This window comes from Cupressus sempervirens, chromosome 7, assembly GCF_028749045.1.
Source record: "Cupressus sempervirens isolate cs-2001-9-10 chromosome 7, ASM2874904v1, whole genome shotgun sequence".
Lineage (NCBI taxonomy): Eukaryota > Viridiplantae > Streptophyta > Pinopsida > Cupressales > Cupressaceae > Cupressus > Cupressus sempervirens.
In genome coordinates this window covers 644,423,828-644,435,166 of record NC_143124.1, presented here as the reverse complement: position 1 = coordinate 644,435,166, position 11,339 = coordinate 644,423,828, and positions in this window count along the sequence as shown.

The window sequence follows — 11,339 nt, the reverse complement described above, 5'->3', positions numbered from 1 at the left end:
AATATATCTTTGCAGCTCCAAGATTTCCTTCTGCTCAACTCTACTCAGACACACACATGTCTCTTCCTTGCATTTCCTTGTACTATTCGTATATACTCTTTTTTTTCTTTTCACACATTTCCGCATCTTGAGCCTCTCTTTATATACTATACATGATACCAGGTCAGCCCAACCAACTTGACAAAACATATTCCAAAAGTCGGCTTGAACTAATAATCAAAACAAAATTCTTCACTAGCCGACTCTGCTCAAAAAAAAAAAAAAACTGCTTCCTGTGTTAACCAGTAGAACTCGATAAAAACTACACTTACCGGGGAATTTGGTAAACCTGCCACTTCCTTTGGAAACTGACTGGACTCGGTAAAAGTTGTCTTCGATTACCAAGTGAGCTCGGTGAAAACTAAGCTTTCCTTAGCTTACCGTGCGAACTCAGTTAATACTAACCGTTCGCTACAAAATCCTTTGATACTCGAGTGATCTCGGTAAGAACTAAACTTTCCTTAGCTTACTGAGTGAACTCGGTTATCATTAACTCACCGTGTGACATACAAGAACGCTCGGTATACACTGCAAAAGGCTTTACTGACCGACTGAGCTCGGTAGACTCTGTAAACTGTTTTCCTGACCGATAGAACTCGGTAGACTCTGTCTGATAACTGATATGGCATTTCTGTAACATCAAAGACAATACACAATTACTTAATTGTATCCAATATGTTCTTATGCTTGAATTTAGTTTGATGGATGTTTATTTGCAAATATGTCTTATATCATAACTAACCCGATGATAAGGATTATTTAAGGATGAGCAGAAGAATCCAGAAGTTGGTTGCCGACAGCATTCAAGGAGAAATGAGCATCAAGGAACAACCACAAAAAGGAAGTTATAACCACTCCAGGAAACACGGTAGTGAATAAGGAGGAGCTTTTACGAGCCATTTCCTTCTCTGCATTTACATTGTAACAAGTGGATGCTGAGACTTCATTGCTCCCTCCTCAATTCTATTATCCTTCCTTTTCACTTTTAGTTGTTCTCCTATATTCTCTCCTGTAGACTTAACTTAGGATAGTTACTTTTCTGTTATGTAATAAAGAGTAGATTCCCTATATATGTTGGGATCAACTCTTGTGTGTGAATTTTTTGGTTTTTAATAAGTTTTATCGAGTAAGAGAGAACACTGATTCACAGTTTATTGCAGTTGTGTTTTACAATTCTGAATCATGTAATGACTGATTAATGAAATGAATTAGTTCTCTTTAGCTTCTATCCTGTGTTGGTAGATTAGAGAAGCCAACCAAGGGGGCTCACTTGGAAGGTGGATTAGATTAGGATAGAATATATTCATTTTACTAGCATTAGCAGTATTTTAAGTAAGACGTAGCTAGTTAATTCCTTCCTGTGCCATCACACTTCATGAACGTTCCTACAGCATCTGCGAGAATAGTCTAGTGGATGAGTCAAGATGGAATCTCTGTTATCTTGTCATTTTGTTTTCAACATTCATAGATTCGGTATTTTTCTTTCCATAGTAGTAGTGTAGTTTCCTTCTTTTGCATTTCAAGTATACGTCCTTGGGTTGACAATCTAAATGCACCTCATGGTAGGGGAAAAGTAGTCCTTAGCTTGAATAGATTATTACTAAGCTAGGCCTAGTGCATGACTATGGAACACCTATTGTGAGGCGGTTCAAAATCATAGAAGAGAATTCAATTGAATTGTAACATTATGTAAAATGTCTTTGAATTTTGATGTATTGGAAAGAACATTGAGTTTTCTTATTGGTTCTTTCCCAATGGAGCCTTGAACTAGGATGAATAATAGAGAAAGAAAAAGATTATGAAAATCTCCTTGCATTTCTTTTATGTGATTTTAAGTTTTGCATATGCATGTGAGAAAGTAGGTTAATAGATTTTGTCTTCAAATTATGAATTCTCAAGTTTTCAATTATACAATGAAAAGTAATTTGATATGATGAAGTTTCCAATTCAAGGCTTATGTATCAAGAGGAAATAAAAATACTACATTGTGGTCACAAAGTTAGCTCTCTCCTTGTTAAATTTCCTAATTGACAAAATCAATTTGATTAAGAATTATGCATCACCTTGAATTCTGAATAAAAAAGGAACATACACCTTGCTATATGATGATTGATAAAACATAAATTTTAAGGAAGAAGAAAAGAATAACCTTATGCACTTCCTTGTATTAGTATGCTTTTTAACGGGAATTAATGTTTTCATTAGGTTAGAAATCACTCTTTGTATAAATATATGTGTATATATATATATAAGAAAAACATGTCAACACTTAGACAAAATTGGCTTCAAAAAAAAAGAGTGCACCTCCAGGAGTTAAAAACCTCTCTGGAAAATGTATGGGGAAAATTTTAATTCCCCCCAAGTCACAGAGAATATTCTTTAAACTATTCTTTTGTATTGCAATCAAGAATCAATGCTAATTCTTTTTTTTTTAAAGGATTTTAAATTAAATGCATTGAAAATTAAAATATTTAAATGGACATCTTGTTGACATATCTCAACCATAAAATTTTTGCATTAAAACTCCTAGTGGCTAAGAAGGCAAGGTACTTTCCTAGGACTTTATGTCCATTCTTTTATTAAATCAAAAAATATAGTTAAAAGTTCACCCACTAAAATTAATACCCATTCTCTTACTTTTTTTTACCTTCTCATTTATGGGCTAGGCATGGGCAATCCCAAATCCCCCTGCAGCAAGTACAGATGTCAATTCAGGGAGGACAAGAGAGTTTTGTTTTAATTATCAAATAAATTTCATATACTTTGCCCCCCACATGATCATATTCCCCATGTGCTTGGTTAAGGCATGAACATCACTCATGCAAGGGGCAAAAGGGACAAGTCTATGCTGACAGACCTTGGTCAGCACACAGGGACCATGGGGCAGCGTGGAGGGTAGGTGGAAAGAGCTAAGTGGTGGCTAGGGTATAGTTTAGGCTAGTTTTAGTGTGTGTGGGGTTTAGTAATATACTTATTTTTGTGGTGCAATTTTATGGTAATGATTTGTATGTAGTTTAGGTTAGTTTAGTAAAGGTTTATTAGGATTTAGATTTATGTTTACTTTTAAATAAGAGCAGCATTAACTTAATAGTTAGTAGCTTTTTCTTTGACATTAGAAAGTAGTGTAATGTTTTCATATGCTTGATTAGTTTAGTGTGTGTGTGTGTGTGTGTATATATATATATAAGGTTGTTTAGTTAAGCTTTAATTCTAAGGTTTAAAATGAAGTTAGTAATTTAATTGTTAGATTATTATTAGTTCTAATTTTAAAGTTTGAATTGAAATTAGTATATTTAATTAGAATAATTTTAGTATTTTTTTTCTAGTTAGTCTTTATAATTGTGAGCATTGGTGTTATCTTAATATTGGCATTGCAATGATTGAACTTAAATTTTATAATAGTTTAAAATGAAGTTAGAGATTTACTTAACAATTTAATTGAAATAAGTCTAGTCTTCAATATCAATTATAAATGATAGGTTAATAAATTAGATTGATACAAGTATGTTAGAGAAGATTTTAAAGTTAGTTTTAAAATTAAGAAGTAAAGTTTTAAAAATGTAGTTAGCATGCGTGGAATAGTTAGATTTATATTGATCTTCTAAAGTATCAAATTCTCTTAATGTTAAATGATTAAAATTGTAATGACGTTCAAGTTATAAAGTTAATGAAAGGATCTAGTTAACTAGATAATTTTTAGGGTTAGTGGTATATTACTTGTAATTAAATTGTATCTAAAACAAGATTATGTAATTAGGAGATAGATGTCATTCTATTAGCATGATAGTTTAAAACGTATCAAATTAGAGTTGTGATAATATAGTGTTCCCTTAGGAGGTAATAAATTAATGAATCATTAAAAAAATTGATGGATTAGGACTTTAGTTAAATGGATTAGTCGTTTAATTTAATTAATTGATTTACTAGAAACTTTCAATTCACCCAAATAATCCTTTTTACGAAATGTTCAAACCAAGTTGTAATCTTTTTATCATCAATGGTGAACTTGTATCTAATCTCGGGGTACCTATGGTTATCTAAATGTTAAACTTCTCAAAGAATTAATTCCATTTTAGTTAATCATCTGAACTTTTATCGACCTTATTATCTTAATTAATTCTTATCAAAAAAAAATTGTGTTGCTTGCCCTTATATTTTGGGCATGACAAGCCAGCTCAATATTGCTCCTCCTCCCCCAGTACCACCATTTAATACCATTCCCATTTTGTAAATCCCAAACACTCCTTATAAACTAGAGCTCTACATAGCTGATGAGCTAAATGAGGAGAAAGCAAAAATTCGATCACTACATGTTAAAGTGGGCAATCAAAATGAAGATAGAATTAGAGATACAATTTTTTATCTAGTGGACAGGGTAGGTTGGCCTATTTTATATTTTGAATTATCAAGGTTACTAGAGATATAGAATGAATTGATTAATAATGAAGCAACCTTGAGACCAATTCTAAATAAATGGATCATTAGGGATGATGCCATCACAACTCTTTTTGTCATGTCATTGACTTTTCTAGTGAACAGGTTGAAAAAACCTTTGATCAAGCCAATGATCTCTCATATTTTGGTCACAAGAGGGACTTTGTCCAAAAAAGATAAATAATTTCTTTTTGAAGTATCTTGGTAAAAAAATTGATCTCCTTCTGCATGCACTTAGAGGCATAGGTAACATAAAAGACAAAGAAGAGTGGGCCAATGAATTAAAATAATTAATGAGTATCAGAGTAAATAAAGTAGTCACTAAAGAAAATTACATTTGGTTTTCTAAGACTACTAAGGAATTTGTACAGGCATAATTAATTTTTGATTCTTTCGAGAAATATTTTGTTCAAATGAGGAGAATGGGAAAAGATATCATAAAGAAATAACTAGAGATATTAAATTTCAATTGGCCTGATGATGCACTTTTTGACAAGTGGATAACTGACTATTCCCCAACAACATAGATATTATAAATTATGGAAATTGAAAAGGAAAATATGGACAAATCAATTGCAATAGAAAAGGTGCAATTAGTTGATGCATTAGTTCAAACAAAACAGATCGAAGAAAAACAACAAACTTCAATCATGGATACAAATACTCAAACTTTAATCTTAGGAAAATATTCTTTATTCTTAGACAACTATCATTTTTCCTCTATGCTCGAAGCTTGTTACAACTCACATTATATAAGTGAGTTTCCAAGGCTAGAGGGTGGTCCAAAATCTATGTAATTTTTAGTGTTTATGCTATTTATAGTTGATCCATTTTTTGTGTCAATTATGTGTTGTTTCAAATTTGCATACTGAATATAATGAAAAGTGAATGATAAAACTTATCATATTTTGAGTTATATTTGAGTATTACACAGTGATGTATTATTTTCAAAGAATACTAATACAAAGAGAAAAGGTATGAGTATCTATACATCTCTAATTTTTATCTCCATTTTCATATGTTTGTTATTTTATGATTGAATGAGCAAAGTTAATGCAGTTTAATCCAGTTGGGATAGTTTGTATGTGAATTTATTTTTATTTTAATTCAAAGAATTAAGTAAATGCTTACATAAATTGATAGGGTTTCTAAGCATATGAGAGGGATATTATAAGAATGGAATGTAGGGTTAATAGTGATAAGTTAATTGCAAATCAATTAAATAAGTCAATTATTTACTGGCACGACTCTATATAAAAATGGATAAGGCACTAGTCATGAGTTATGCTACAAACTTATGTATTCGTATGGTTTCACAATACATATTAAAATCAATTTTCTATTTCTGTAATGAAGAAATAAATTGTCAGCCATTACTTATTTGTAATAGCTTTCCTTCTGAATTATAGCTAGGTACTATAATCAAGGAGTTAATTGCAAGTCCAAGAAGAATATTGACCATTTTCTTCTATAGGGGGTAGATCTAAAAAGAAGAGTGTGAGTGAATGGGTTTTGAAGAATAATATCAAATAATTAGTCATTTCCATCCCTAAGGTGCACCCGTCTTGCCCCTGTAGAGCCTAAAGTGTAGAGAGTCTTTGTGCTCTAATGAAGTTGGTCTAGATTTGAGATGAATTTAGTTGAATATGGGAATTAGCTAATCCTTAGGCTTAGTTTTGTCTCTTGTATCTTGGTATTGGGTATTTTCCAACCTCATAGTTTTGAGACACCAACACTATCCTTCTCATAATAATATAAGTATACAAATATCTACAAAAATTTATTGTCCAAATGTAGTCTCTTTGTCATATTACCATAGCTCAATGCACCAAACACTTCTTTGATCAATAGATATTCACTATTAGGTTCACTAGATCTCACATACAAGTTTTCATACTTGCATTACATAAAAACCACACTCTACCACAAGGAAAATATCTTTCCTTTATACCAATTCCTTAAAAATGGATTGAGTTTTCCTTGAGGCTTTCCCAATTTACAATAATAATATTGGACCAACTTAAGATATTACACTTACATGCTATATTACATATTTACACTTTTCATAGTTACAAACAACTATCAACTCATAATCTTAATAAATCTTTACTTGATGTTCGTCTAGATGAGAAAATTTGATCACTACATCTTCATCCTATCTTCTACCTTTGTCTTATTCTGCATGATTATATTCCATCTTTGTCAGGAGATACAATCCAAACAATAGTAACTACTATAGAGGAACTATGTCTGAATGATGCCTTAACTAAATCTTCAATAAATATGTATTGTCTTCATATTTCTGTACTCAATCTTAACTATAGCATCACAACACTTTGTATAACATTATTCTAGGCTTGCATAATGTCAACTTTATTCCTCAAACCTTGCTAAACCAAACTCTATCTAACATACAGTCAGTCTTTAAAAAAAAGCTAATATGTTGACATCAATGATAAAATGTCATGAATGCAACACACAACCTTTGTATCATGTCTTTAGCAATGCTAGGATACTCCCCCAAAGGAATACCATCAGCATTCATGCTTAATAATCTCCCTCTATGGCATTTATGGAATCATAGATGAAAAACATCTAAGTTACATGAATTCCAACTATCTCTGCTACATCTACTCCCCAAGTCATGTTATTCATGAATATCCACTGTGTTGTGACCAATATGTAGAAGGAAGGTGTTAATTTCCTCCATACATCAACATCTTTTCAAATCCTCTTCATTAATCATTTTCAAATCATCTTCATCAATCAATTTTTATCTCTCCCATTGATATCAATTTCTACATATTATTCATGTGTTGTTCTCCCCCAATACATAAGAATTATTTTCTATATATTCAAAAGGATGGTTTTCATGTGTATCTCTCCCCCATTGACATCAATGAAAAAGGTACCATTATGTCAGTTCACTACATAAGATATACAATAATATCAAGTGTCCATAAACACTATTAAATACCAATTACCAAGATCCCATCATGACTTAGCTCAAACACAGATACTCCCCCATAAAGGAGTATCAAGCATCCAATCTAGATAATAGAAATAGTGCTTTGTTACCACTGGACTAGTGTAATCTTTGCATCAATTACTCAAAAGTAGGTTGGGGCACAACCCCAAGCATACCTCTCAAGTCTTCAAATGTATCTTTTGGATAATATTTTGTAAATATGTCCACTATCTTCTCCTTTGTACTATCATGCTCCAATCTGAACTCCTTCTCTCCAACTTTCTCTCTCAAAAAGTGATAATAGATATATGATTTGTCTTATAATGTAAAATAGGATTCTTTGACATACTCACTATACTTGTGTTATCACAATGTATGATAATAGGTTTTGTTAACTCAGTTCCAATGTCCTTCAATATCTGATTCATCCATATAATCTAATTATAATTGTTTTCTTCTATTACATTGCTTTTTCCATGCTCTGTAAAATACAATCCTATTTTTTACTTAGCCAAGACACCAGTCTTCCTCTCAAGAAGAATGCTCCACTACTTGTACTCTTTCTTTCATCCACACTTCCTTTCAAATCCACATCATTTTATGCACATAAAGTAAAATCATTTGATCTGTCATACCATAATCTAAAATTAGGTGGACCCTTCAAATATCTAAAAATTCTTTTCATTTCTACATAATGTGACTCTTTAGGACCAACTTTAAATCTTGTGACATTACCAACTACATTAGCTATATCACATATAGTGTGTGTTAGATGTTACAATCCACCAATCATAGAACTATACTTTTTATGCTCAATAGTAGAGGTTTCATCTTTTCTAGATAATTTGTGACTAGTAACCATAGGTGTTCCACCTAGTTTACAACTTTCCAAACCAAATATTTCAAATACTTATCTTGTTATATGAAGATACCATCTTTGTTCTGAATAATTTACAATCCCAAAAAATACTTCATCTCACAAATCATACTTATCTCAAATTATTCTGTCATTTCTACTACAAATTCTTCACTTACTTCATCATCACCTCCAAAGATTATGTCATCCAAAAATACCTCAACAATTAGTAAGCCATTGTCGATCTCCTTTCAAATATAAATTACTATCAATATTAACTTTTGAAAATCCCAAACTTATCAAATAGATATCCAATCTTTTGTACCAAGCTCTAGGTGCTTGTGTCAATCCATACAATGTTTTCTTCAACTTACAAACCATATCTCCTTAATATTTCAAAGAAAAACTTTTAGGATGCTCAATGTATACCTCGCATTCTAATTCTCTATTTAGAAAAAGATGATTTGACATCTATCTAATAGACATTGAAGTTCTTATAAGCCACATATTCCAAAAATATTCTACATACCTCTATTCTAGAAATAGGTGCAAATATTCCATTAAAATAAATAGCTTCTTTCTATGAATAACCTTTACATACTAGTATTTCTTTGTATCTTACAACCTCACCATATTCATTTATCTTATTTCTAAATACCCATTTAGTTCCAATAACATTCTTATCCTTAGGTCTACATACCAATTCCATATATTGTTATTTTCAATATGTGTAATTCCCTACCTAGAGATCCTTTAAACAAGGATAAATAATAGCCAATACACTTTTTTTAAAGTAACAAGCATGGATTCAAACAACATCAGCATTCAATCAATCAATAGATAGAAACGGAAGACTTAACCAAGCAATCTAGACAACCAATGATCTCCAAGTGTCACTACTTACCAATGCATTCAAAACTAACTATGAAAGTTTATGAAAATAATAAATCCTTAATTTCTTATCTATCAAGACCTAGGAAGGTGTGCAATCCAATAGGGTGTCCATAAAACCCAAAAATTCTCCCTATCTTTCACACAAGAAAGTACAAAAGAGTCAAACTCATACGAGAAAATATTTGCTCATGCGAAGAAAATCATTATCATGCGAGGAAACTATCCTTCACGCGAGGAAACACTCCTTTGTGTGAGGGAACATTCCTTCACACAAGTGGACACATGGTTGCACAAGAGATTACCTATCCATGCAAGATAGTACTTTCTTATGCGAGAAAACACTAGGTTTCATATGAGATTGTGTAGTCTCGTGTGTGCAACTAGCAAGGCCCACTCGAGAGAATTTTTTCCTTGCATGAGGAAACACATCTCTGGTGCAAAATAGGATGATACCAACCATAAAATGATTAAATGGAAGTATGGTAACAGTAATTCCTCCACACCAGGGAGTACCAAAAATACATATATCGAGGCTTAGACACTCAAAAACATGAAAATGAAAATGACATATAATAAGGAAGAATTAAAACTCTAACCATCTACTCCATAGAATATAGTGTAATCATGCAAAAAAGTAACATCACAGTGAAAATACATGTGCATAAATCAACTATCTCAATAAACTAAAATAACATAAACCACATGAAACATACTCTAGCAGATATGGAGAACCATGTGAGCATCTAGCTCCAGAACTAAACATGGAGGAAGGTCAACTTTGTATGTGGTCTGTTGGTGTTTTAAAATGGACTAAAACTACTAAGCAGCAAGATGCTTAATACCAAGATGATAGTACTCATACAATCTAAAGACTAGCCAATTCTTGTTAACAATTGCATGTGCAAAGCACTTGGACCCAACTTCAACAAAACCAAAGGTGGTTTTCTACTCTTTTGGCTCTACAAAACTAGGGTGGGTATACCTAAGGATGATTCAAGACTGGGAAAATTGTATGAGGATTATTTCTAGTTTCATTTTGATTCTCATCTCAAATCCTCGAATACATACACAATTCTTGATAACTTGATAAACACATCCCATATAATAGATATGGCCAAAAATTCTTCTATAGATCTATAGATGTTCTCAACAATAGTGGCTAACTGAAGCTAAAACATTCCATGGAGACAAGTATAGGCCAACTTTTAAGATCTACAAGAAACAAAGGTAAAATTGATTTAATTCTGCATTTTTGACAACCATTTGTGATATATTCCTCTTTCAGATGGATCAAATTTGATCAGTGCGTAATCCAATGGGGTTTAGAGTCTATAGCAAATCCTTAGATCTGAATTTTTTCCTTACAAAAAAATTTATCAGCAATTCTTATCAGAATTTTATCATTCCAAACTCTTTTCACTACTATAGCAACCTTATCACATTCACCAAAACTTTTACTTAATCCATTGAATTAACAGTAGTCATAAATAGATATACAACCTGACTAGATTGCATTCAATTGCACAGGCCTTTACCTATACAACATCAAGATAACCAAGTAATCAAAAGGAGACAAAGTTCAAAAATAACTGATATGGGGACAGTTCAAAATTTGTATTCATTTTCCTTGAAAATTGTATACAATTTACAATAGACTCAGAATGACCTTCAGAAAGAAACACATATCATTCTCTATTCATGTATTCTCAGAGAAATGACAGAGAAAATACATCACAAACTTGCTTTCACAATATTGGACCAAAGATAGACTAAGCATATCACTTAGAAAAATAGAATTCTAACCTTTCTTTAGCCTTGGAATCTCACTTAAATAGTGTGAGATGCAACAAGCTTTAGGCTAAGAGAAAGTGACAAGTGTCTTTTACAAGAAAAAATTTACATACACTTATCACAAGATGACAAAAATGTGAGTAACAACAAAAGTTTTTCATCAAACATTCCTTTTGTGGGCCCCTTCGTCACATGCTCTAATGTAGCTAAGTTGGTTGCTATTCTGATTTTCCCTCGTATACAACAGCCAAATTAACCAACGATGAAGTTTTCTCTAATGATGGCACATCAACCTCCACTTGTGGGCTTTCACCATCTTTATCCTATATGGTGGGAGTAACTTCTACCTTTTCTCTC